This window comes from Xyrauchen texanus, chromosome 22 (assembly GCF_025860055.1).
Source record: "Xyrauchen texanus isolate HMW12.3.18 chromosome 22, RBS_HiC_50CHRs, whole genome shotgun sequence".
NCBI lineage: Eukaryota > Metazoa > Chordata > Actinopteri > Cypriniformes > Catostomidae > Xyrauchen > Xyrauchen texanus.
Window position 1 is genome coordinate 13,301,708 of NC_068297.1, and position 27,191 is coordinate 13,328,898.

General features: G+C 39.1%; 1 long non-coding RNA gene across 1 annotated transcript in view; it reads left to right on the plus strand.

Moving 5' to 3' along the window:
- The window catches only part of LOC127662837 (uncharacterized), a 38,747-nt gene extending 14,069 nt beyond the window's left edge, over nt 1-24,678 (plus strand). The window contains exons 3-4 of the long non-coding RNA XR_007972924.1: nt 22,740-22,858; nt 23,381-24,678. This is a non-coding gene — a long non-coding RNA (uncharacterized LOC127662837). The remainder of the gene's footprint in view (nt 1-22,739; nt 22,859-23,380) is intronic.
- Nucleotides 24,679-27,191: the final 2,513 nt, after the last annotated feature.

Sequence of the window (27,191 nt, forward strand, 5' to 3'; positions counted from 1 at the left end):
GAATTAAAAGAAAAATACATGAATCTTAGCAGTTGCGTAGCTTGCTCTAGGCCACAGGCTGCTTTGCGTGCAGGATTTCTATACGAGTGTGTGTGCATTCAAAGGTCTCCCGGTCTGTTTAACCACTCACTGTCATCACATCAAATCAGGGACCCCTGAAACTCTCATCAAAGGGTCATTATATGGGGACCAGATACGCATCATCCATCTTTCTCTTTACCTGTTTCTCTTTCTTCCTTTGAAAATATGAGTGACGGCTGGTGCGTGGCCTACATACAGAGACGTATCAGACAGGACCACTCAGCTCATGTCCCAGGACCAGACGAGTGGTGACAAAGGGAGCCTTGTCACTCTGGGGGTGGGCGGAGAGGTTCCCTAAAGTGACTTGCCACTACAACGTAGGATGGTAAATAGATCCTTCTTGGAGTGAGCCTGGGGGGTGGTTGCTGAGGGGAAGGGGCGGAGAAGCAGGAGCCGGCAGGATATTGCTGGCCAAATCATCCAGTCAGTTAGAGATCATTTTACCTGTACAGGTGTGTGCTGTGTGAGTGAGTAAGTCTGTGTGAGAATGTTTTGTGTGTGGGGGTTTGCTAAACTAAGTCTGGGGACAAAATTGTCCCCAGAAATGAGCTAAATTTGACAAAACCTCAATTAAATTATTTTTTTTAACCTTTTTAAAACAATTTCTTTTAGGGTTTTGGTAAGACCTTTGCAGTGGTTCTAAACTGGTGGGTCACAACATACAAATAGTTTTGTTTTGTTAGGTAAGCGTAAAACAGGGAACAACTATGCTAAATTAGTTAGCTTAAAAAGCTATAACAAACTATAATGTGCTGATTGCAACTTTCAAAAGGAAGGAGACAGCACATTGGATATATTTTGTTGTTGTCAAACATTGTGCCGAACATCCAAACTCTGCTGTATTTTGCAACTAAATTAATCTATCACTTAGTAATATGGTTTATACTAATAAAAAATTTAAACATTTGGTACTGTGTTGGCTTGCCACTAAATGTCCAATGTAAAATCTGCATCCTGGAGCAAAACCAGTTGAGAAACACTGATCTTTAGTAATTATGTTGACTTGATGAAGCCAACATCTTTTCAATATCCCTTAAGCGCTTTCAAGCTACTTCCACCAAACCAGGTATAGACCTTCAGACTGTTCTGGAATGCTATGCTAGGACTTTTCTATCTGATCAGACTTTTCTTTCCACACAAAGGACATTCACACATTTGAACAATTATTTGACACTACTTCCACAGTAATCAATTTATGTTTGAAAACATTGTTTTCAGTTTTGTGACGTCATTGTTTTCCAAATGATGTGGTTATGGAGAGCGTTTTTGAAAGTTTTTTGTTACTATACATGGTACTTTACTGTTACTGTAGACTGCGTAATCTGCGTATAGACAGCGGCAGAACTGCAACTCTGTACATATTGTAAATGGTCATTCCTACAATTTGGTGACATTCAGTCTTTGAAACTTTTGAAAAATAAAACTTACTTTTACAAGTTTCTTCATAATTCATAATTACAGGGGCATATTAAAGATTGTTTTAGTCATTCTGGTCAAGCTAAATTACTAAGAAATTCAGATGTCCATCCAGTTAAATGGGTAGCATCAGGGTGGACAATAACAGGGTGGACATTCAGTGGATAAATTAGCCATCGCATGGTCTGTGATTGATATCTAGGAAACATATTTGTAAACTAATATTTAATATTTTATTTCTGTTAACATAAATACTGTATATTGACATTTACAATTATATTAATTTCCCATATTTCTTCCCATAACAGGGTGGACATTTTATGCTTGACCACATATGACTAACACCACAAAATAAAGGAAAACATAAATAAAACAATAGTGTTATAAACTTCAGATAGTTCAACATAATTTTTCAGAATGGGTGATGTACACCTCCGGTGTGTGTGATGTAATTTCCTAACATACAGTATATCTTCAATGAAAGGTCATAGTATCATGACCCATATTTACAGGTGTTGCTGTGCGAAACGCTGCTTAACATTGAAAAACAGCTCGGACGGATGCAAAAACACGTTCAGTGCGAACGTCCCCTACTAAACTTCAAATGAACAACGCTTTAACACAAAGACCAGGAAAAAGAGAAAGGGAGAGAAAATGCTTCATATGATAATAGTGTATTTCTCCTTGGATTAGAATTGTTGTTTTGGCAGTAAATAGTATTTATCATAAGGGAAGTCTAATAAAATCAAGTTAAGTGTTTAAACTATCCCTGTACTACTGTACTGTTATTTTGAGTTAATGCAGTAATCCAGTTGTTTCATTATGGACCTTTTTCAAAGACTGTGATGACACGTTTCCGCCTTCTTTAGCAGCGTAAATCTAGAAAAATTTTATATGATAATTTGTTTTAATTACAGAGTGTAAGTTTATAACATTATTCTTTGTGTTATATATTACCCTGGAATTAGTAAAAAAAAAATATATATTACCACAGCTGTGAGGGGGTTTCGATTACAGCTCCTGAGAGAGTGACAATAAATTTGGCATCTTCTTCGTGGATCTTTTAATCCACCACTCTCTATATTTTTAGTTATTTTTTTCTTCAGGAAAGTCATTCAAATGAAATATTGGACATTTTCTTTTGCTCTTGGAGCAAATGGGTAAGTGAAAATAATATTTGCTGTGGTCTCCCATTGACTGCTGTCAAAGTTTACCTTGCAATCGTTAAATTCCTCATTACAAAACCAGAGTGTGGAAAAATGTCTATTACAACCGCTTTGGCCCCTCTCTCCTGGTAAACAGCAGTGTGAGTGCAGATTACACGCAAACACACACACACACACAGACACACACACACTGGTTTGATCGCATGGCTCAGAGACGTGATCTAATCATATGTACAAACTTTCTGAAGTTACTGCCACCATGCATTTGTACTTGTGTTATGTCCCAGTGAGTATCTTGTGTGTGTGTGTGTGTGTGTGTGTGTGTGTGTGTGTGTGTGTGTGTGTGTGTGTGTGTGTGTGTGTGTGTGTGTGTGTGTGTGTGTGTGTGTGTGTGTGTGTGTGTGTGTGAGTCCTTGTTCCTTCTCTCTCTCTCTTCACAGACTGCCTTCAGCTGCTGTTACTAATGGCTGCTATAACCACTCGGTTGTTGTGATAGGATTTTGGGATAGGAATACTGTTATAAAGCCATGGTAGTGCCACACTACAGAGAGCTTCTTTTCCCTCATTCCAGATGGTTGTTGCTGCTGCATATTGTTGTAGTTTATGATGGTAGTGGTAGTGGTAGCGGTGGTAGTAGTAGTAGTAGCAGCAGCAGCAGGCCATTGTTGTAAGTAACCAGTTAATTACAGATCGAGGGTGATCTCATTCAGTTAAATTGTTACAGTGCTTTATTTTATTTTGTTGTAAATAGTGTAAATAGTAATTAATTCACAGAAGTAGTAGGGAGGTGGATGCCATTTTGTTTAACATTTTGTGTTTTGTCCTGATTTTAGTTAGATAGGAAGACAGGGAAGTTTTCTGTTTGTTTGTTCGTATTTTCTTTTGCAGGTAATTTACCTCCCGCTTCAGAGAAGACTTTTGTTTGTTATTTTGGCTTTGCCACTACCTGCCACCTGCCTAGAGTTGCTGGCTGTAATTCTTGCCCTGCGGAGGTTTCTCCCGCTACTTCGGGGAAAGCACGACTTGATCCGTTCAGACAGCACCACCACGATAGCTTACATTAATCGGCAAGGCTGCGTGTGCTCTCGTCACATGTCACAACTCGCCCGCCATCTCCTCCTTTGGAGGAGCCACTCATATCCCGGGCAAACTCAACATGGCAGTGGACGTGCTGTCGAGACAGGGCACACTCAGCGGAGATTGGAGGCTCCACCCCCAGGCGGTCCAGCTGATTTGGGAGTGGATCAGCAAAGCATAGGTAGACCTGTTCACTTCCCAAGAGACCTCCCACAGCCCACTCTGGTACTCCCTAGCGGAAGTTGCCCTCAGGACAGACGCGCTGGCACCGGGGGCTAAGCAAGTATGCATTTCCCCCAGAGAGCCTACTTGCACGGGTGCTGTGCAAGGTCAAGGAGGACGAGGAACAAGTCACTCTAGTGGCCCCCTATATCACAGATCTCACGCTCCTCGCTACAGCACCTCCCTGGTGAATTCCCCTGAATTCCACCTTCTTTCTCAGGGATGGGGCACCCTTTCCCATTCATGCCCAGACCTCTGGAACCTCTACTTATGGCCCCTGGATGTGATACAGAAGATCTAATAGGCCTACCACCTGCTGTCGTAGACATGATCAACCAAGACAGAGCTCCTTCTACCAGGCAGCTTTACGCCCTTAAGGGGCGTTTATTCGTGAATTTGTGTTCTTTCCGATCTGAAGACCCACAGAGATGCGCAGTCGGGAGTCTGGAGGGGAGGCTGACCCCCTTCACCTAGAAGGTTTATGTAGCCGCTATATCGGCTCACCACGACGCAGTGGACGGTAAGTCCTTACCTGATCATCAGGTTACTTAGAGGCTCCCGGAGGCTGAACCCTTCCAGGCCATGCCTGTTCCCCTCATGGGATCTCTTCGTGGTCCTTTCAGGCCTCCAGAGACCCCCCTTCGAGCAGCTAGAATCAGTCGAACTCATAGAGCTCGCTTCCATCAATAGTGTTGGGGACCTACAAGCGTTCTCTGTCAGCGACACTCCGGCAGACGCCCATGTCGTCCTAAGACCTCAACCAGGCTACGTGCCCAAGGTTCCTACGACCCCCTTCAGGGACCAGGTAATGAGCCTGCAAGCGCTGCCCTGGGAGGAGGCAGACCCAGCCTTATCGTTGCTGTGTCCGGTGTGTGTTTTTCGGACCTATGTGGACCGCACGCAGAGCTTTAGATGTTCTGAGCTGCTCTTTGTCTCCTTTGGTGGACAGCGGAAAGGGAACGCTGTCTCCAAACAGAGGCTAGCCCACTGGATCAACCCTGAATCTCAGGGTTGAGTCGGTTTCGTCCAGTATTCTCTCAGGTCCGAGCACGTAGAACTCGGGAATATGGAACGTCTGACCGGGTGTTCCATTTGCACATAGTGCCCTTCCCTCTTTCTCTTTCTCCCAGGAGAGTCCACCAAACTCGCACTTCCTGGATGTTCTTTCCTCCCTAGCCCTTTGGTCTGCGAATTCAGCGGAGGAATTCTCAACCAGACCCACTATGGGTACTTTGGTTAATTACTCTGTACTGGAATAAATGCTCCACAGGGTTGGCCTTCACGGATTAATCCCCATGTGTGTATTTTCCGTGGTACGGTCCCCCTGCCGGCAGACCAGCGTCACCCTTGGGCAGTCCCCTTTGCCCCCCGGATGCTGTGTTTGTAGCAACTCTTCCCTCGCTAGGTAGGATCTATTACCGTGCCACTTCCACATGTGGCCTGAAAACCCATGTGATGTATTCGCCACACTTAACCTCCCCCAGCCTGGGCAGGATGTGGTCTCCGCAGGGTCTTTTCCCCCTGAAAGAATAGGAGTTGTAAAAGAACGCCTTCCCCAATGCGTGTTATAGCGTTAAATGGCCCCAGCCGCTTTAAATCTATGCGAGAAACATAGAGAGAGAAAAAGTGCGGCTGGAATGGCCTGCTCCCATGCTTGGCACGTCGGTTGTTCCCCCCTTCTGGGATGCCAGAAACCTAAAAAGTTTATGACGTTTTAATGGGACGTTGGGGAAGGGTACGTGCAGTCTGATGCAGCCTGCTGCTTTGGCAGGCAACTGCCTGCCTGCACCTGCATCAGCAGCTCACGTACATGGTTCAGTGCATGGCGTGATTGAATAAGGACCCCTAGTGTCGCTTCATTCGACACAACGTCGAGTTTAAGAACTATCTCTTTAAGCTGGTCACACACCTAATGATAAATGTCAAGCCACATTCCATTGCCAGTTGAACAAGGCACAGGTATTGCACACAGGATGCGCTGATGCGGTGCAGGTGGCAGTCCAGTGTTGTGAATCTAGTCATTATCTCTGAAATGGGATGATAACCTAACAAAATTATAACCAATCAAAAAAGCCCATCAAAGACTTTTCTTTTTAAGACAGCTAAAAATGTTCAGTGTATCAAAAGACGGTATGTCCAATTTTTATAGAGCAGTTACAGAAAGCGTATTAACTTTCTCTATCACAGTGTGGTTTGGCAACTCCACAGTTCAGCAGAGAAGGCAGATCGGTGGCATAGTACGATCTGCCTCAAAAATGATTGGTCATGATCTTCCTGCCATTTCTGATATTTATTTGTCACGTATGCCAAGTAAAGGAATGAAAATCTTTAAAGATCCTACACATCCTGCTAAGTGCCTGTTAACTCCTTGGCAATTAAAGCTAAGCCACACACTTCCTAAATAGAACTTAGTGAAGGATTTTTCATGTTCTTATTTCCTCCAGGACACATCTGTACCTTATACCATGCAATGATGGGCTGTTTTCTTATGTTGTACACAGTGGTGCTTGATGTTGATTTGCTATTGCACTTATAATGATATTCTCTGTTTTTTTTTTTGTTTGTTTGTTTGTTTGATTTTTCTCTTTATGTATGTTATTATTATTGTGAGCTTACCGGGAAAAATCCCAGACAACTATGTTGTTTGGCAATAAAGTACTTATTGACTGATTTATTGATACGCTCAAAAGTTATAATGGTTTCTGTACTTCTACAAGAATGAACAAAGTGACGCTGATGAGTTTGCAGGTTAGTGTACACTAAAAAAAAAGAGGTTCACTGAACTTAATTAAATGTAAAAAAAAATATTTTCCACTGTCCAATTACATTTTATTTTTCCAACAGAAAAGAATTATTTCAAATGAGAAAAGAAAAGAAACTCATTTGTTCTAGTTGTACAAACTTAAATTAATTTTGTCAGACCAACTATTTAATATCTAATTAACTGTATTAAATGTGTCCAATTAAATACATTTTATTAACCATTAGTATATGATAATAATACATTTAATTAGTTGGAGCCTTTCATGACACTCAAGGACAACTTACTTGTACATTAAACATGTATATGTTTAATGTTTACATGTAATCAATAATTACATTAAATTATCTAACATGATAATATAAATACGATAATCTAAAATAATTAGTTTTGAGATGTGATTTAAATGTTGGCAGAATAGGGCTATTTCGTACATCTTGTGGAAGAGACAAGGAGCAGTAAAACTAAAAGCTCTAGACCCCATAGTAGTCAAACATATAGAGGGTACAGTAAGAGTAAAGGAAGTAGAAGATCTAAGGGATCGGTTTGGTGAGCAAACATGAAGATCATATAGATATGAAGGGGCTAAATTATGAAGAGCCTTTAAAGTAAAAAGTAAAATCTTAAATTCTAACCAGTATTTGACTGGCAACCAGTGAAGTTTTTGGACTACCGGAGAAATGTGCTCTAACGAAGGTGTTCGCATAATGATCCGAGCTGCAGAATTTTGGACCATTTGAAGTTTGTACAGAAGTTTTTGTGGGACACCGCTAAGAAGAGAATTGCAATAGTCTACACCAGATGTGACTGATGCATGTACAAGAACAGCAGTGCCATTAGCCGTTAGAGATGGTCGAAGGTGATTTACAGTATGTTATGTAAATGATAGTACACTGACCGAATGTTATTTATGTGTGCTTCAAATGTTAAAGTATTATCTAATATGATACCCAGACTCTGCACATGAACTGATGGAAAAACAACAGAATTTTCGATAGTCAGTGATAAGTTGTCAGAATTTTTCAATTTAGATTTGGTGCCCATTTGTAGGATCTCAGTTTTGTCACTGTTAAGTTTAAGTAAATTACAGGTTAACCATGATTTAATTTCTGTTAAACAGGCCAATAGTGGCATAGGCTGTATAATTGAATTTGGCTTAGAAAACAAATACAGCTAGGTGTCATCAGCATAAAAATTGACATTTATTTCAAATTTACATAAAATATATTCTAAAGGTAAAAGGTAAATAATAAACAAAAGAGGGCCCAAGACTGAGCCCTGAGGCACACAGGTAATAATCTTTGAGGTCCATGATCTAAAACGTTTAATTTGAACAAACTTTGTTTGACCCGATAGATATGATCTAAACCAAGTAAAAGGAATTCCAGTAAGACCAATGGAAGCCAATCTATCCAGTAGGATTCTATGTGAAACTGTATAAAAAGTAGCACTTAAATCAAGAAAAACAATTATTGATAGAAGTCCAGAATCTGCAGCCATCAATAGATCATTAGTAACTCTAATTAGTGCAGTCTCTGTGCTGTGAAATGGGTGATAGTCAAACTGAAATAGTTCATATAAGTTATTATCTACAAGATGAGCAACTATTTTTTATAACAATTTGGAAAGGAAAGGAACATTAGAAATAGGACATTTTCTGTGTTATTATGATCTGCACCTTATGTATAGGGGTAATAGCTGCTACTTTATGAGATGAAGGAATAGTAGCAGTAATAAGAGAAGAATATATCATTTGAGTTATTAGCAGTAACAAAGACGGTAAGCAAAACTTGACCAAATGGGATCTAACTGACAAGTAATAGATTTAAATTTTTGATCACGCTTAGTTATCTCATAGTAGGCAGATAGAAACTAGAGAGAGTAATTAAAGAAGAATCTAATTGAATAGAATAAAATGCACTACATGCCCCATCATTTTGTGTCATCAGTTGTTGGTGAATGTTTTCGATTGTATCGATAAAATGAGTCATAAAAGTATCACATAAAACAGCAGAGTGCAGGTGTGATGATATAAAATCAGGTGGTATTACAATATTATTCACTGTGGAGAACAATGTTCTTGTATTGCCCTCTTCTGCATTAATTAAATCAGCATAATATTTTGATTTTGCCTTGGAAAGGGCTTCCTTATACTGTCTGATGTGATTATAATACATGTCCTTATGCACAGTAAGACCAGTCTTTACATGCTAACGTTCCAGTCATCGAACTTTTGCTTTTAATCTATGTAATTCTTGATTAAACCAGGGATCAGCATGAACGAATGACAGTCCGTGTTCTCACAGGATTTATAGCATCCAAAATATTCTGTAATCGATCATTATGGTGAAGAACCAGGTCATCCAGACTAGATAGCTCATCTGTACTTTAGAAAATGCTGATAAATCAATATTCTTAATCTTACAGAAAGAGATAGAACGACTTGGTAGTATGACTTTATATACCAGGTGAACAGGTGTAACAACACTGAAACTGTTGCACACATAATTTTGACAGCAACTGCTTAAAGAACTAAGCAGCACCCATATCAAACATCATCAAACGTGAGAGTCCATCCTCAACTTAAGAACAAGTGCCAATCTTCACCAGAATGGTAACTCCAATCCAGCCTAACAAAAAAATATTTTTAAATGCCAATATAACTTAACATTAAACGTGAACAAATCTCCTCCTATACTTATCTTACTCAAAAATCCATGAAACTTAGTTTCAACATTTGTTCACCCCACCCAGTCACCTGCAAAGCATGCTGGGAAATGAAAATCTCCTGCCCAATTTCATCAATGCTACAAAATTATTTATATAGTGCTAATTGAACTATGAACTATCTATTACCGGCACATCATATCGTAGTTTAGATAACTATTAGCACAGACTGATTGAACAAAGCTCTTGGTTCCACACACTCTCACATAATGATATTTTGTTGTTTGAAGGTGATGTAGCCCTAAACCACACATACGAAAGTTACTCTTGTGTTACATATTGATCCCTCTCTTTTTTGATGGCCCACGATACTGCTGTAATTAGCGCTAACCATTAGCGTAGCACTCTATGGGCTAAAATCACCATTAACGTTGCTGCGGGGCCTTTCATTCATGTTAACATTCATTGTGACTTGCCCTTTTCTAAAGACTGCAGAGAGAAGGAAATGGTGCGGAGTTATCTGAATAGGATAAAAAGAGAGCCCACTGAGTGTAGGTGTAAAAGCATTAGACAGGCGCTGGATTTAATTAACAGTCTTTAATAGCACCCATCTTTGTTCCACAGCTGAAAATAATCGGCTAGAGGGAGTCTAGAGTGGCTTGGTTTGGAGGGTGTCACTAAATGGTTCACATAACAAAGCTGGCCTCTTTTTTTACCGGCTTCACTTATTTTGTCAGTTGTAGCCAGCACAATGAGTTCCTTCTTTTGACAAGCTTTGATCGGGCAAAAAGCAAAGACTTCATCTACCTTCAGCACATGTAGCTCATTGTCCTCTGCACACAATGGGATATTGAGCAGGCCATTTTTGCCATCACTAATCTTTATGAGTGTAACCCATTATGACATCATTAAGCTTTGCTATTATTGGAATATTCACAGAACTTGATGAACATATTATCAACAATTCTGCCTGAACCTGTTAAAGGAATCTTTCACTTAAAAATGAAAATTTGGCAATTATTTACTTTAATGCTTCCCTAATGTCACTCCAAACCTGTCAGACTTTATTTGTTCTATGGAATCATTTTGGTTCTCTTTAGGTCTTGTGACCAAACATCATGACGTCATATCGTACGTTTGTTAAGAAAGACGCAATAAATACTAATGAGGTTTGATTTTATCAATGAATAGTCGCCATATTTGATTACACCAAAATAACCATTCAGTTATTCTACACATGCAAAAAGTTCTTCAACTGGACCCAAACTTCAACCGAACGAGTTCTGGCTATACTGTTAATACACACTGATGGACGTCTTTGACTGTTGCATTGAATCTAAAATATAAAAAATTATTAGTAACTGTATTCCATTACAGTTACAATTTATATCATTGGGGCACCTTCACACTGTTATGAGTAAAATGGTTGATATGATGTAATTGAAGAACATCCTCTAGGGAGCTTAATTGAGAAACTGCAGCACGTTTCTACGGCTTAAAAAAGACAAAACTTTGACAGAAGGAACATGAATCCAATATATACAGTATATATATATATATATTGGATAAATAGTTTACTATTTTCTTTTTTTTTTTTACATAAAGGATGTTTATAAGAGAAAGTCTTACCAATGTAGCCTTTAGCATTGTGTAGATAACTAAAAATAATATATATATAGCAGAAATAGTTAATCTTGTGTAAATTGTCATGTGAACATTTAGCTTTATGCTAAATTAAAGTGCTGTTTGAAATCTATCAAGAAAATCCAAGTCAGATAATATTTTCTCTCTCTCTCTCTCTCTCTCTCTCTCTCTCTCTCTCTCTCTCTCTCTCACTGATAAAGACATCACCTGTTAATCAACTCGAGGACGCGCATGCGTATTAGCGATACAAGCTGGGATAATTGTGCTTTTTCTCATAATATGAGGTAAAAAAAAAAAAAAATACCAGTCAGGGATTAAAAAAAAATAGAAAATTAATTTCGGTTCGTGCTGAGCAAACACAGCTATTTAATTCTGGTTTAGAAGTTCCGCGGCCTCCTTTCCTAAAGGTTACTGGTAAGAACAAAATAAAAGAACAGTTAATAACATTATTTAAAAAATGACTACTCGGCGCTAAGGGGTGGGTGAAATACCATTTGCGGTGTTGCCATCTCGAAAGAGAAACAAGCAACATGGTCTGGAAAAACAAGTCCAATATTAGAAACTTGCCTCACCAAATAAGCGAATATAGACTTTTTTTCCCCACGTGGTGGGTCGGCATAGAAATCACAAGCAGTTAATTAACAGTTAAGTATAATTTTAATTACAGATCTGCTTATGTGTCAAAATCTGGCAGCATCAAATCTGTATTAAAGCATCATATCTAACAATAATTCAGTGAAGACTTGAAACATCTGCGAAATGAACTTTTTACCTCTAATAATGTTTTCCTTGTACCTGGATTAGCTATGCATGTTGTTCAAAAAATGTACTGTGATAAAACCTTTGGCCTTAAATTTCATGAATATATAATCTGAACAAAATGAAATCTCTGTTGTCTGCCCTGTGTTTTGCCACTGTCATCTGTTCCTCCCGGACTACACTTCCCATAATCCCCTGCTCTGATCACTTTCAGCTGTTCAGTTGTTGTATGTGTTTTGGCCTCCTGTTCGTGACTAGTTGCCATTGTTTCTGCTTTTGCTGTTCCTGCTTTTGCAGTTCCTGCTTTTGCTGTTCCTACTTTCGCTGTTCCTGCTTTCGCTGTTCTTGCTTCCGTGGTTCCTGCTTTCGCTCTTCCTGCTTTCGTTGTTCCTGCTTTCGCTGTTCCTGCTTTTGTTGTTTCGCTGTTCCTGCTTTCACTGTTCCTGCTTTCGCGGTTCCTGCTTTCGCTGTTTCGCTGTTCCTGCTTTCGCGGTTCCTGCTTTCGCTGTTCCTGCTTTCGCTGTTCCTGCTTTCGTTGTTCCTGCTTTCGCTGTTCCTGCTTTCGCGGTTCCTGCTTTCGCTGTTCCTGCTTTTGCTGTTCCTGCTTTCGCTGTTTCGCTGTTCCTGCTTTCGCTGTTCCTACTTTCGCCGTTCCTGCTTTCGCTGTTCCTGCTTTCGCGGTTCCTGCTTTTGCTGTTCTTGCTTTCGCTGTTTCGCTGTTCCTGTGTTTTTCCCCCATCATGGATGTTTCTTTTGCCCCTGTGTTTACCCTGTTCATTTGTACTTTGTTTATTTTGTTAAATACTTTTTGATCCTGCACCTGTGACCTCCCTCCTTGTAACAGTTATAACCACGACCAGCATTTAAAAAAAGTTTTCACTCTGGAACAACTAAAAATCCCTTTGTTCTGATTTTCAGTTACATTCTGCTAAAAATTTCATTAACTACGTTTTTTGTTATCGTTCCTTGAACCCGTTTAGTCCCCAATACCAGTGTTGTCAGATTTTACTGCTGATTTGAAACGTAATTTAAACGTAAGCTTGGTGTGCGGAGTACATTTTATAAAGCATGTATTCTGTAATGTAATAAAAAACAATATTTAATCCTGCATATTGATAACTTTGAGTATCAGTTATGAGTAAATAACGACAGAACTTTAATTATATTCACTTCTAATTCCTTTAAGGATGTGAAGAAGCATGGCTGCACAAAACAGTTAGGTATAACAGTGTATTTTTCCTTCTATGTGAGGTTTCAGATTCTATGATTATCACCTGTACCCCTCTGAAATTATGTTTATGTTCTCTGGCAGGCAAAGATGCTCGGCTTGAGTATAAAAGCCCTAGACCCTCATTACCATGCCTCGACATGAGTATGTAACACCATGCTGGCATAATGAGTATCCACACAGAAGGCCAAAGGAGCATTTCTAAGACCTACAGAGAAACAAAACAACAGACGCTACATAAACACATACCCACATACAAGAGCTGCTGCTTCACCTTACACCTTGAAGGAGAAAGAGAAAACAAGTGAGAAAGAGTAATTGCTATTGGCACTCAGCCTTAACAGTGATTTAACATCATCTGAGTGTAATAATCATAAACAATGTGTAGTAAACCCTACAGGAAGGCTGAAGCCAGAGCAACACTGACAGAATAGGACCAAGGCCGCAAACACGTTGCGTTGACCCTCATTTACACTTGAATAATTTCAGAGGTGATTTTAGTAGCAGAAGTGAACAGAAATGTTGCAATCAATGAGAGAAAACAGTCATCTGCCAAAAATAACACTATCTATCGCAGTTCATGGTTTTACAGCATTTTCCACAAGTAAATTCCCCTTAGCACCTGATTATGGCTCTGTTTGCTGCTTGCATTCTGTTTAAGAGCTGAGGATGCATGTATATCAGCAGCCAGGGACGCAGTCATCTCCCTGCGTAAGGCTGCAGGCTGTCTACCCCTTCAGACAGACAGCTGTAAATAAGGCCCAAGTCTCATTATCGCAGCACCAGGCCTCGACAGCTGCATTCATCCAAAATGCATTTCTACCTAAAGGTTAAGAGTAGTTATGAGGACAGTAATGTATAAAATACCTTTCGGACTGAAGTACCTTTTGATATATTTTCACAGGTAATGAAAGCAGCATTCGGAGGGAGGAAATGTAGTAATTTGCTGTCCCATTTTGTCGGCTGCTTTATTCTCACTCTCTTCCTCTCTCTGTCTCTCTTTCTCTCGCTTTACCTGCCTGTCATCTCAGGGGTGAAGGGGGGGATAGTAAACTGGCCTGTGAAAGGCAGAAGCGTATCTTACATTACCCAGCTTTCATTTATGATAGAAAAAAAACTGTAAAGCATTCATAGCATGAGGATGTCTTTCAATGTGCTTCCTCTCTCACTCTCTGATGTTGCTAGGCAGTGATTGGGTGAGGAAAATCGCTGTTTGGTGTCTGATCCTGGCATGATAAGGGGTGGCAGAAGGTTTTCAGGTATTCAACGGCGAATGGCGGAAAAGATGGTTTATGTCTCCGCTCTTTTATCCAGGAAAAAAAAGAGAAGAATAGAAGGAGGAAGGGATGGGTAGATATTTTGTGTGAGGGAAGAGAGGAGCTCCAGAGTAGTCTGTACTCAGAGCTCTATTAAAAGCATAAGCCTTGTTAAAACCAGTCAAAAGACAGGAAATCAGGCAGTGAAATGAAGCCTCTCAACCAATTATGGGATCTGAGTGAAACATCTTAGTGATTTTTGTGTCTAGCATCACCAGTCTCTCTCTCTCTAAATTCAGTTTCAATTTAAAATACTTTATTTGTATGATTGTGTTTACGTAAAATATTGCCAAAGCATTAATACATAAAACAGATAATGACAAGACAACAAAACAATTACAAAATCAGTAACAATTAACAATAAAAATATCATTAAAATAAGGTGCCAGGTAATTAATAAAAACTATAATTACAATATACACTATACAATATAAAATAAAATAAGCATATAACAAGACATTATGAACATAAAGAATACTGTGACCGAAGTTTCTGAGGGTGTGGTGCTCAAAAATCTCTATACCTCCTATGTGGAAATGGTTTCTCCTGTCATCACCCCTTTTCAGATGATCTCATAAAGGTATAAAATCTTAAAGTTTACATTCTGGCAGTGTAATAACTGAACATTGAACATAAATACCAGTTATATGATTAGATCTGCTAAATATTGAGTGTCTGAGTTCAGTTAAGTTAAGAAATGTTCTACTAATATCTCTCTCTCTCTCTCTCTCTCTCTCTCTCTCTCTCTGGGCAGTTGTAAGCATCACATCACTATATCTCAACAAAACCTTATTAGCTGTTTAACAGATGGTTTATTGGAAATACCTCAGATTAATTATTCTCCACATTTTCTGCTACACACAAAATTATTTTAACAGATTAGAAATTACTCAAAACATGTTCATCATTTTAACCCTTTGCGTTATCTTGACCTGCATAGAGGTTAACATTTTCACATCCTGATGCTTCATTTGTTCGTTTGGTAAATCCAAGGTTAAACTCAAAGTAATCGCTACTTTGCATTAGCATCCACAGATTTTGGCTCAGTTTTTAGAAATCACCATAAAACAATTGTTTCTATTCTGTTATTTTGTACCAAAATGCTAGATGTCAAATTTTTACTTCACTGAATATTTATCTGGTTAATGTTACTAAAAAAAAATAAAATAAAAAAATACATTTCTATATAAATTCACTGTAATTGCAGACTCCCTCTCTGTCTTTAAAAAGCATCTAAAGACACATCTGCTCTGTGAGAACTTGACCATATACTCATAAAAATAATATTACAAATAAAACAATTATTGTTGCACTCTAATCTCTGTCTTGACTAGTATTTTTCTGATTCAACTGAAACTTTTTAATGCAGCACTTTGTGTCACATATTCCCTGTTGTCTTTTGTTTTTGTGCTTTTATGTTGAAATTCTTGTTTAGTTCCTGTTTCCTGTTTTTGTAGTCCTTTTGTAGTTTCATTTTATGATTGGTTTTCCCCTGATTGTTTCCACAGGTGTTGCTCCTTCCCTTGTATATTTAAGCCTTTGATTTTTGACAGAAATTAAAACTATAGCCTTACTGTCTCATCAATGACATGCACTGTATAAAGCTATCAAAAAGCTCCTAGATCACATCTGATTTTCCACAACTAACTTTGCCTACTGAAATTTCTTGGAAAGATATTATTCAATGTTTCAGCTATGGAACAATCCACACTTTACAACTGTACAACCCATTAAAGAGTCTGTACAGTCTATCCATCACAGCCTCGTTGTCATTCCCATCAAAATTCAAATATGGCTGCTGTGAATAAGGTATTCTTCAATTTACCCAAGAACAGAGCTCCACAAAGGGGCAGAAGCTCCAAGTATAGAGAGCAAAATAATAGAGAGCCCCAAATCAGTTCCCTAACATTAACCCTTGTTGGCCCTTTTCAACCGAAATGGCAATGGTTCTCGTGCCGAGCCTGTACTCCATTGATTCACAGACGGGGCAATCTTTAGACTTTCATAAACCAGCCGTGCTTGTCCACTGACTTGAGAGCCAAACGATGACGTGACAGGCTACATGACTACCTCACCTGCCCACAAACAAACATGGTGCATCACAGTGTTTTCCGAACTTAGTGAGAGGCTGGGGAGAGAGAAAGCGGAAAGGACATCCACCTGAGATGAATTGTTAATAATTACAGTTTCAATATGCACAGTTAGATTTGGGGCAGATAAAAGATGACCGAGAGAGAGGAGAGAGAGATACAGGCCAAAGATAATGTGTCTGCTACCAGAGTGTTTCATGTAGAATGTTGTACTGAAAAGCAGACCAGTCTTATCCTTTATGCTAAGAAGCAGACTTTTGGTTTTCAGTGTGAAGCTGCAAAGCGTGTTTCTAATATTTTGATGATAAAACTCTGACTCGCTGTGGCAGGGCGGAGGGCGGGGCCGGGTCGTGATCCTACACACCTACAGAGATCGTTAGCGGACATGTCCGTCATGTGTGTTTATATTGTCTTTTAAGTTTACCATTAAACTATTATTTATATCGTCAAGCCGGTTCTCGTCCTCCTTTCCATTGATCCCTTTACACTCGCGTAGACTGTTATATCCGGCTTCCACTTCCTCCTTTGAACCAAATACGAACCTTTGTTACACTTGTGCCAAAACACAGTATAATGAGAAAGGTATGCTGCTATGGAGTCATCTTTGCTGTGGAGGAAGTCTTCCGAACACTCACCAGCATCCACTAGTAGGCTCAACACCAGGCCTTCATAGATCTGTGGGCGAAGCAGCAACAGAGCTTTGAGGCGCTCCTTCAATGCCAAGAGGAGGACTGACGGGTGTTGCAAAACAGGAGGGGGCGCATGCCTCAACCCCAGCAGCAGCGAACCCCCATGTGCTGCTTGCAAAGATCTGGACGCAAGATGATCCGGAGGCCTTTCTGGAGCTCTTCGAGCACAAGGCATAAGCGCTTGAACAGCCGCGGGGAAAATGGGCAGTCCAAATGTGGCTGACCGGGGAGGCCCAACGTGCAGCCCAACAACTCCCGGTCGACAAACTCCTGAGGTACTCCTAACTGAAGAAAGCCATCCTGCAGTTGGTTGGCCACAGTTCAGAGGCCAACCAACTGATCCCTGACGCTGAGCGAAGTCGACCGCCCGTTTGCCTTCGCTCAACAGCTCCGTGATACCTGCCAGCGGTGGGTGTTGGCTGAGGAGCCCAGCGATGTCAGGCATATCATCGATCTCATGGTGCTGGAGCAATTAATCTCCCAACTTCCGAAAGGTTTGGTAGAGTGGGTCCAGTGCCACTGCCTGGCATTGCTGGATAAAGCAGTACAGTTGGCAGAGGACCATATAGCGGCATACCGTGGGATAGGCATCCCTCTCTTAAACAGTGATCCCTCCACCACCCCTTCCCCACCCCTTCCAATCCTTCCTTCCAACCTATTCCATTCCCCCGGACAATTCCTATTCCATTCCCCCAGACAATTCCTATTTCTCAAATCAACCCATTCTTCCTCTCAGGTGGGGGAAGCTTCCACCACTATTGTGGGTATGAGGGCCGGGCCGTTCTGTTGGAGTTGAGGGGAGATGGGTCATGTACATGAACAATGCCTGGTGATGGAGGTGGGGACGTTGATCTGGTCTCTGACACTCCACAGGCTGCCCTCGATTGAGCTGGGACATACCAAATACCTGTGAGTATTGGGGGGGAACATACCAATCATTGGTGGATTCAGGGTGTAACCAAACCTCTATTCATCAATGTTTGGCTGAATACAAGTAATCGGGTGAAAGTGAGGTGTGTGCATGGGGATATTTACAATTATCCTGCAGTGCTCGTCACTATTCTATTTCGGGGTCAAAAGTTTAACATTGAGGCATTTGTTAGTTCCCACCTCACCCATACATTTATTTTGGGTACTAATTGCCCGGCTTTTCCAAAATTGTTAAAAGGGTTGTGTGTGGATGGGTCCAGTCATATAGTGGGACTTGTTGGGTATGCATTGCGCTGACGGGGGAGGCTGAGCTTCCCCAGCCCTTAGGGGAATTCCCACTGGGGATTTTCCTCTGTAGTAGATGCCAAGACTCTTAAATACACATTTGAAAAAGTGAAAGTAACTGATGGTCAGCGCCTTCAGCCACGCATTGCACTCATATATACATATTTCTAAATGATCGGTTGTTGACAAAAGAAGATAAAACTCAGTTATTAGTACTAAGGAGCCGTCAGGAAATGTTGTTCCAAGCAGCTCATCATAGTCCGATGGCAAGTCACTTGGGACAAGTGAAAACACAAATCCATCTCATGGTCCATTTCTATTGGCCGGGCATTTGTGTGGATGTAAGCTGGTGGTGTGCTAAATGCCGCAAATATCAGCTGGTGAAACCGCTGGCCACTCCAAAAGCACCACTGCGCCCACTTCCGGCGATCGAGGTTCCCTTTGACAGAGTTGGCATGGACCTCGTCGGCCCATTAGAACTGTCAGCACGTGTGCTGGAGATTTCTGTCCTGCAGCTATTCCTACTTGAAGAGATTGCTAGGCCAATTACAAAAATGTGATATGTGATGATGCCTAAAAAATACAGACTACCTACCTTTCAAAAACTGTGAATAATATATCAGCAAAATATATTTTTTTAATTTGTTATAAGGCTGATCACTCAACAACAGCATTCGAGATAAGCGCTAGGCCATAGTGCTAAAGAGTTTCATTTTCTACACCAACAAAATAATGCACTCTCTGTTGAGGCGCAGGGAATTTTAATGGCTTTGGCTTCTGTTTAATGTTGATGTCAACAATGACAAAGTTATTAGGATTTGAGGGAGGCGTGTGCAAGCGCAAGTGTGTATTGGGTGAGCGTCACTCGCACGCGTTATGAATCTCTGACTGATATTTGCAAGGTTAATGTAGCCGAAAAACAGCATCTATCCAACCCTATCCCACACCTCCCCTCCCATTTTCTATAGCTTAACAGTTTCATTAGCCCTCCAGATACAACCTCCCCCAGCATAACGTTGTCAAATGTGACGTGCATCAAATTATCAAAGAGGCCCAAGATCGATCAATATGCAACGCCAGTGTTGAGCTCCAGTGCTCCTGGCATTGAACGGCACAGAAATAGAGGCATGTGCGTGTGTGTTTGACCGCCTCTCTCTTCTCATTCGTCATCCGTGTAACTGTAAAGAGAGTGTCAGAGCTGAAAGATCCATCAATAATGTGAGCAGAGTGACTGAAGCAGGACCTGGACTGTGTCAGATATATTAAACTTTTCCTCCGTGCCTCCATCATTCTGATTCATGGCACGGCCGAATGATCAGCTACTAGACAAACACGCTGAATCTGGGGATTACATTAGTTAAACAAATACAGAGTATAATCAATGCTCTCACTCTCCCTCTCTCACTCCTGACATAAACATCTCAAACTTTTCCTAAGCTTTTCAGCCAGTAATTCTAATGTTTTTTGAATTACAGATTTGAATATCTCCAAAAAACATTCCAACGGGTTACTTTTGAAATGTATTCCACTACAGATTACAGAATACATGTTGTAAAATGTAATCTGCAGCATATTCAGTTAAATAACTCAAGGTCAGTAATATATTCTAAATACTTTGGATTACTTCTTCAGCACTGGTAGATTTTTTCACTTGTTTTGACTATAAAAACTCTGCCAGTACAGTAAGTCAAAATACACATGTTAAAAATACATTCTCTGAAAAACCTAAATATCTTATGCAGTGTTGTTTTTAAAACAAAATAAATCGAATGTATATTGTTTTACTTACTTCAAACTTACTTCTCTGTCTGCTCGTATAAATGTAACACATCATAAGAAAGTGTTTCACAGCTGTTCAAATGCACTTTGGATCACATCATTTATATGTATAAATGTTTTCCATCTGAAAGGACTAAATATTAAATGAAACAAATGACAATAAAATGCAAAGTAATCTCTTCAGTAATAAAAATACTTTTTGAATGTATCTGTTTTCTAAATACCAATTATTTAAATTGTAACTGTAGTGAAATACAGTTACTTATATTTGTATTTTAAATACTTATTCCAGTTACATGTATTTCGTTACTCCCCAGCCATGTACATGGCTACTAACAAATGAAATAAAAATATGGACATAAAATTTGTTTTGCATTGAAGTTAGTTTGTGTCCGAGTTCCGTTGGTGTTTATTTTGTGAAAATTACCATCTGACTGCACATTATTCAGCCTATTACCCCAGGTAGCATGTAGTAATCAGCCCGAGCCTGCAGCTCAAGACTCGACATGGCAGGTATGATCCAGGTCGAAATATACCTGCAGCCGGTCACCTTTCGTGTGTTTTAGTTACAGCGTTAAAGCACTGTGCCGATTCTGAATCAACACAACTGGGCCTGATCATGCCACTTGGTCTAGGCCACTTCTGGAATTTGGCTTGAATTGATCTTTGGTTGCAATGTGTTTGTGTTATTTTGAGGCAGGCAAAACAATGGATTATTTAATAAGTCATATAAAAATTGTCTAATTTAGAAGAAAACAACTTGTGTAAGCATCTGTTCGCATTTGCTGTATTTATATAGCAGACGCTCTTAAAGGTAGGGGTGGCCGGATCATACCGACATACTGATGTGATGTGGTATCAAGAATATCGATCCTCACATAAAATTATCAATTCTGACGTTTTTGGGGGGGGGTTTCCTAGTGATCTTATTATTTAGATAACGTGAATATTAATGCATCTCATGAAGCTTCTAAGTGGAGAAAAATAATTATATTAGCAAATTGTTGCATGGCACCGGAACAATTTTTACTTCAGCTCATTTTCATTTCCATGCAGAAATGCTAAAATACACTAGCAGTCAGAGAAAGCCCTCACCCTTTCAGTCACAGCGCTCGTTCAAAGAGGGAGCTGTGCTTTCCTGAGGTAATGACAGAAAAACAGCATCTGGAGTCACACTAAGTGATGACAAACCTAGACATGACATGTATTACAATGTGCTTGTGTGACCATTTTTACAGATTTATTTACATTCAGAGTGGTTAAAACATTGATAATGATCTGGAATCCTTGTTAATAAATGATAACCTTATGAAAACTACCATGGATTTACTGTAGTAATATTGTATTAACCATGACTGTAGTAACCACAGCTGTAGTAACCAGGTTTTGTTTTTTTGTTTTGGCAGAAAGCAAGTTTTTGATAAAATTAACCATGGTTTTACTACAGCATTACAATAGTATCCATATGATAACTTGGTTTTAGTAACCATATAATATCTATGGATAAATGGTTTTAAATGTGGCTTATACTTACTCATTTTAAAAGGGTAAACAAAGAATTCATAAAAATTCAATTTAATAGAGGTATCGGTATTGATATCAGCGATATTGGCTTAAAAGTATTTGGTATCGGATCGAAAAGAAAATAAGGGACACTTAAAGGGACAAAAAGTGCTTTAACTTTACACGTGAGAGTGCAGCGAGCAGTTAGCTTAGCTTACTTAAGTCAAAGTTTATGGAGTCATTTCTGTCCTCTACTTTACCTACAACAAATAAACAAGATATTTTACATGTTTAATCTATGAATGGTTGATTGTTTATTTTTATTAAAGAAATTCTGCCATCTGTATCACAGTCATTCTTCATATTTCATCAAGGCTAATGTGTAATTTTTTTAAATAACCTCAAATTCTCTGACTGAACTCGAGAAAAAAAGAAAGAAGCATCCAGTCAAGTTGTAAATGTCATTATGTCTTAATCATGTAAATACCATGTTTTAAACCATGTGTTTTTTAATACCATGGTTTTTTTTTTTAAGCTATAAAAGGCCAGAAAAATTTAAGAGTATTTGTTTTTCTACTGGTAAGTATTAGAAAACAGTATTTTTTTTTCTCGATATAACCTCAAATGTAACTAATTAAAAAGCTTTTTTCAGTAGGTCCGGTATATTCTTATCAAAAAATAATGTCAGACAAATTAGTATGTTTCAGAACAAGAGAGATCTTCTACAAAATCTCTAATCTGCTTACAAGAAGGGTAACTGACTTGACTTCAACACTATCAGTATCAAATTTTTTCACTTTATTCTGTTGCTTTTCACTCTACGTGTAGAGACACATAAATTACTGCTACTATGTTACAAATTGATAAAGACAACAGGGTCATGTCATGGCTGATGCTGTGTGCATGTTTGTATATTCTATCATCTAGAAATCATCACTGAAGACCCTGATGAAATGGCAGGCGTTAATCTTCAGACACCTGTGAAAACCAAACCCTTCATCCTCAGTCTACATTGACTGAATTAGTCAATTATGAACATTTATGTAAATGTAAGTTAAAGACAGTAAATGTCAGCATGACTTTACATTTAAATACCATATTTTTTTTTTTGTTTTGTTTCTTCCAGGATGTGTAATTTGAAATAATCAGGGGAATCTCAGCAGAGGAGGCTGTGTGGCGGATCATGGGGAGGTTTTTGCAGCTCCATCGCTAAAGATGAACTGGGCGGATGGATTTTTGTACTCTGTAAGTTAGTGCACTATACATTTACAAGTTTGTGTAGTATATGAGATAGCAGTTAGTGTTACGCTAGTTTACTTACATTTACATTTATTCATTTCGCAGACATTTTTATCCAAGGTGACTTACAAATAAGGAATACAGCAACAGTAATTTCTCCTAAGGCAATAACATGAGCTGCAATACAAAGTTTCAAATTGCTCAGAGAAGTACAAGTAGGGTAGAAGGTGAGAGAATGTGTTGAAAGAATGGACTGAGAATGGATATATATTTACTTGGAACCTGAACCATTTCTGAACCAATTTTACTTGATGTTACACATTTCAAAATGACTTATGCTGGATTCAGCCACTTATTGTTAAATCGTTGGACTCTGCATTGTGAATAGTCTATCAAACAACATAGAGGTGTTGGCAACACATGACAAATGAGCCTACCTTTAAATATATTTGATTTAATTAAGTCTGCGTTCAGTTAGACCATGTTGCTTTAATACATTTCTTGTACTTTATTATGTACTATTTACAGGTACAGTAAAGTAAAACACCTAAACCAAGAATTCATGGGATGAAGATGTGGCTCAGGTGGCAGAGCAGGTTGTCCATTAGTCCACTAATCATAGGGTTGGTGGTTCGATTCCTGGCCCACACGACTCCACATGCCGAAGTGTCCTTGGGCAAGACACTCAACCTCAAGTTGCTCCCAATGGCAGGCTAACACCTTGCATGACAGCTCTGCCATCATTGGTGTGTGAATGTGTGTGTGAATGGGTGAATGAGACACAGTGTAAAGTTCTTTGAATACCGCTAAGCTTAAAAAGGCGCTATATAAGTCAGACCATTTACCATATTCATTTTGTTTAGACCTACTACATTTAAGTTCATACTCCTCATTTAAGTATAAAAACTTCACATATATTCTGAAGTCATTATATGTACTTTATAAGATTACTCAATTCAGTGAATTAATTTAGTTATTACTCAATTTAGAGATTACTTCTTTAAAACAATGTGCATTGAAAAATTGCCTTTCATGCATATGTATATGGGCCTAATTGCTGTTTATAAAAAAACACTTTTGTTTGTGAAATGTTGTTGATAAATGTTCTTCATGACTTCAAGTGAGTTCTTGTCCATTTATTATAATGAGATTTAAAAATGTATTATTTATGTATTATAAACAATAATTAAAACGCAAGATAACTTTTAGCCCGAATATGTAACGAACCCCGCCCCTTCGGTTCGCCCCGATCTCACGAACGTGCACGCTCGTTCTGAGCCCGCGAGCGTTCACGCTCGTTTTGATTCCTCGAGCTCTCCCGCTCGCACACAATCTCTCCCCGCGGGCTCACATGCCCGCTCCCAATCGCCAGAACATTATGACCACCTGCACTGTCTCAATCACCCCTTTATTCGTTTCACCTGCACTCGTCTCATCACCTTTCATTGTTTACACCTGCACCTTCCCCTATAAATACCACAGCACATCCGTTTCACGGGTGTTGGTTATTGTGTTTAGTTTCCCGTATCCTTGCCCCCCGCTAGTCTCGTCTAGTTTTGTACTCCTCTGGTTTACCCCTTAGCTTGCCAGCTCCCCTTGTTCCCCTGTCTTTGATCCCGCTTGTCCCCTCTAGTCCTACACCCTAGTTGTTAACTGTTTTCCCGGCTTCGACCTCCCGCTCTCGTTGACCACTCTCTCCCGGATTTGCCCCTTTACACTACATTGATTCCCCGGCTTTTGACCCTACGCTTCCCTGACCATTCTCATTTGGATTTGCCCTTGTTTGTACTTTTGCCTGCTTTGCTTTGTGAATAAAGCAGTTTCCCATCGACACTGTGACTGTCTCGTCTTGTGTGTGTGTGTGTGCGGGTTACAGAATATCAGTTTTAAAAGGTAACATTTATTAACCGTACATACAGTAGTTACATAATTTGGGCTAGCTCTGGCTTGCTGTCACCTATAGCTTCGGGCCGATTCCGTCTTAACTCTGGTCAGAATCGTGGAGCGAGTTAACAGGCATCCGGCCAGTATACAGGAGACAGAAGCTGGCAAAAGGAATAGGCTCCAGCAGGTGAGATTCTAAATGGAACTGGCCCGACTGTATTTTGCCACCTGGCACAAGACTATTGCCAAATAAATAAATGTACATGAAACATTGATTTGCAATGTAATTATTTTATTAGCTTACTTGTAGAGATCGCACAGTGATCAGAGAAGTATTAAAGATGGCTCGCAATACCCGGATGAGCGATCTGATATGTTGATGTGCAGTTGTTACTCAGAAATATCAGACTGCTAGATGGTGCCATTGACCAATCAGAATTGAGTATTTCAGAGAGCCATGTAAAATTAATTTTTCGTATTGTCTTTCCCACCCTTTTACCACCCTCAATTATTTGGGTGACATCACATCTGTGTTCATTGACATCACCCTGCAGTGTGCTAAAAAGTTAAAGAAATCAAAATTCTGTATATAAAAATTAGAGATAAATGAGCATGGAGAATGAAATAATTTTAGAAATTCTACTTTCTCCATCTTTTTGAATGCATTAACTTAAAAGTATCGTTCACCCTAAAAATTAAATTACATTTTTATCCTAAGTAAGGACAATGATGCAATGAAAGTGAATGGAGACTGAGGTAGTATTCTGCCTTTCATTTAATTTTGTGTTACACTGAAGTAATTTGGGGTTGTAACAACACGAGGGTAAGTAATTGATGATAGATTTTCATTTTTTGTGTGAACTATCCTTTTGAGGACTATATCTCAGTAATTACAATAGGGTCAAAAGTCATATTGCATTAATGCTGGTTTTTCTAGCAATGGTTTGAGATGTTGTTTTTAAGCTATTTCAAAACTCATAAATTAGGATACATTTTATTTTTATTCTAGCCTGCAAACTAAAATTTAATAATCATAATTTGTTGTGTCTTCAGTAAACATATGAACAGAATAAATCTACAGATGTATACATGCATTATGAAGATTTTAGCACAAACATGTGTTTTGAGGACAATGCTGTTTTTACAAATGCAAACTTTGCTACATATATATTGGGGGCAAGTTGTAAAATGTGTTTTTATGCTGTCATTTTAAATGAACTCTCATTTTGCTATTTAAGAAAATAATTTTGTGCTTCATAATTGTTTTACTGTTTAAATAAAATAAGTGTTCTGAGTATGATTCATTAATTTTGCTATGACCCTTAGAGTGGGCTTTACCATAAACCTCTGTTATGCCTCAAATAATATGATTAAACACAGACTACTTATAGAAATAAAGAAAAAGGCCATTATCTTGATCGGACAAATAACATATCTTCAACCACAAAAGATGCTTTCCCAAAATGTGTTTCATATAAACCTAAAAAGTCAGTTGAACCAGTTCTGTATTCAGTGTTAATGGTGGATAGCTGCTATTTGAAACACAAATGTTGTGCATTCTGATTGTGTCCAACTATGAGTGTCTTTTGGTGCTTTTGCTTTAAAAGGACCTTCTTTCCAAAATACTCATCACATCCTGACCTGGGAAATGCACCAGCTGTCCTATAAATTGTAGCTTCACTCTCAGACTTCAAAAGCAAGACCAAAAAAATCAGGAGATGCAGAACAGCCTTTTACACACTGCCTCCTCTTCTTTCTAACTAATGGCAGTCAGTTCAGGTAATAACGAGGAGCTTGAAATTAAAGAGATAAATAGTGTAATTAATTAGAAAAGAAAAACATGGAAATGAGAAGGTATTGTTTTACTGAAAAACATATTTCTGTAGATACACATCCACTGCTGCAAAAGATGGAAGTGATGTTTAGAGAATTACATTTTCGGTTCTGTCTTTCCTAATGCAGCTTTTTTCTCTCTCTGTGTGTCATTTGTGGTTCTTCCCGGATCTCTCTGCCCTATAACTGAACTTAAGATGATTCATTTAAAACAGTCATTAAGATCATATGTACTTGTGTTTTTAAAATTACACTAACCTTTTTTTAAAGAGCAAACTAGTTTTTATTCAGCATTCAGATGTATGTTGCTCCATGTCTGCTGAAACAGATTTCTTCAATGAGTGAAATAATTGCTGCCATTTCTGGTGGGAGCACAGATACATTATCGACTTTCTGCTAAAAACCTTTAGCAGTAAATATTGGCAAGCAGCATTCATTAAACAGAAGTGCTATGGGCCATATTGCGAAATGTGAATTACCAACCATTACCTTTAATTACTCTGATTAGCTAGGTAATTATTTCTCTTTGCTAAACTGTAGATTCAATCCACCGCTATTACAGATCAACGAGCAGCAAAACCTGGCTGTGTGTGTGTGTGTGTGTGTGTGTGTGTGTGTGTGT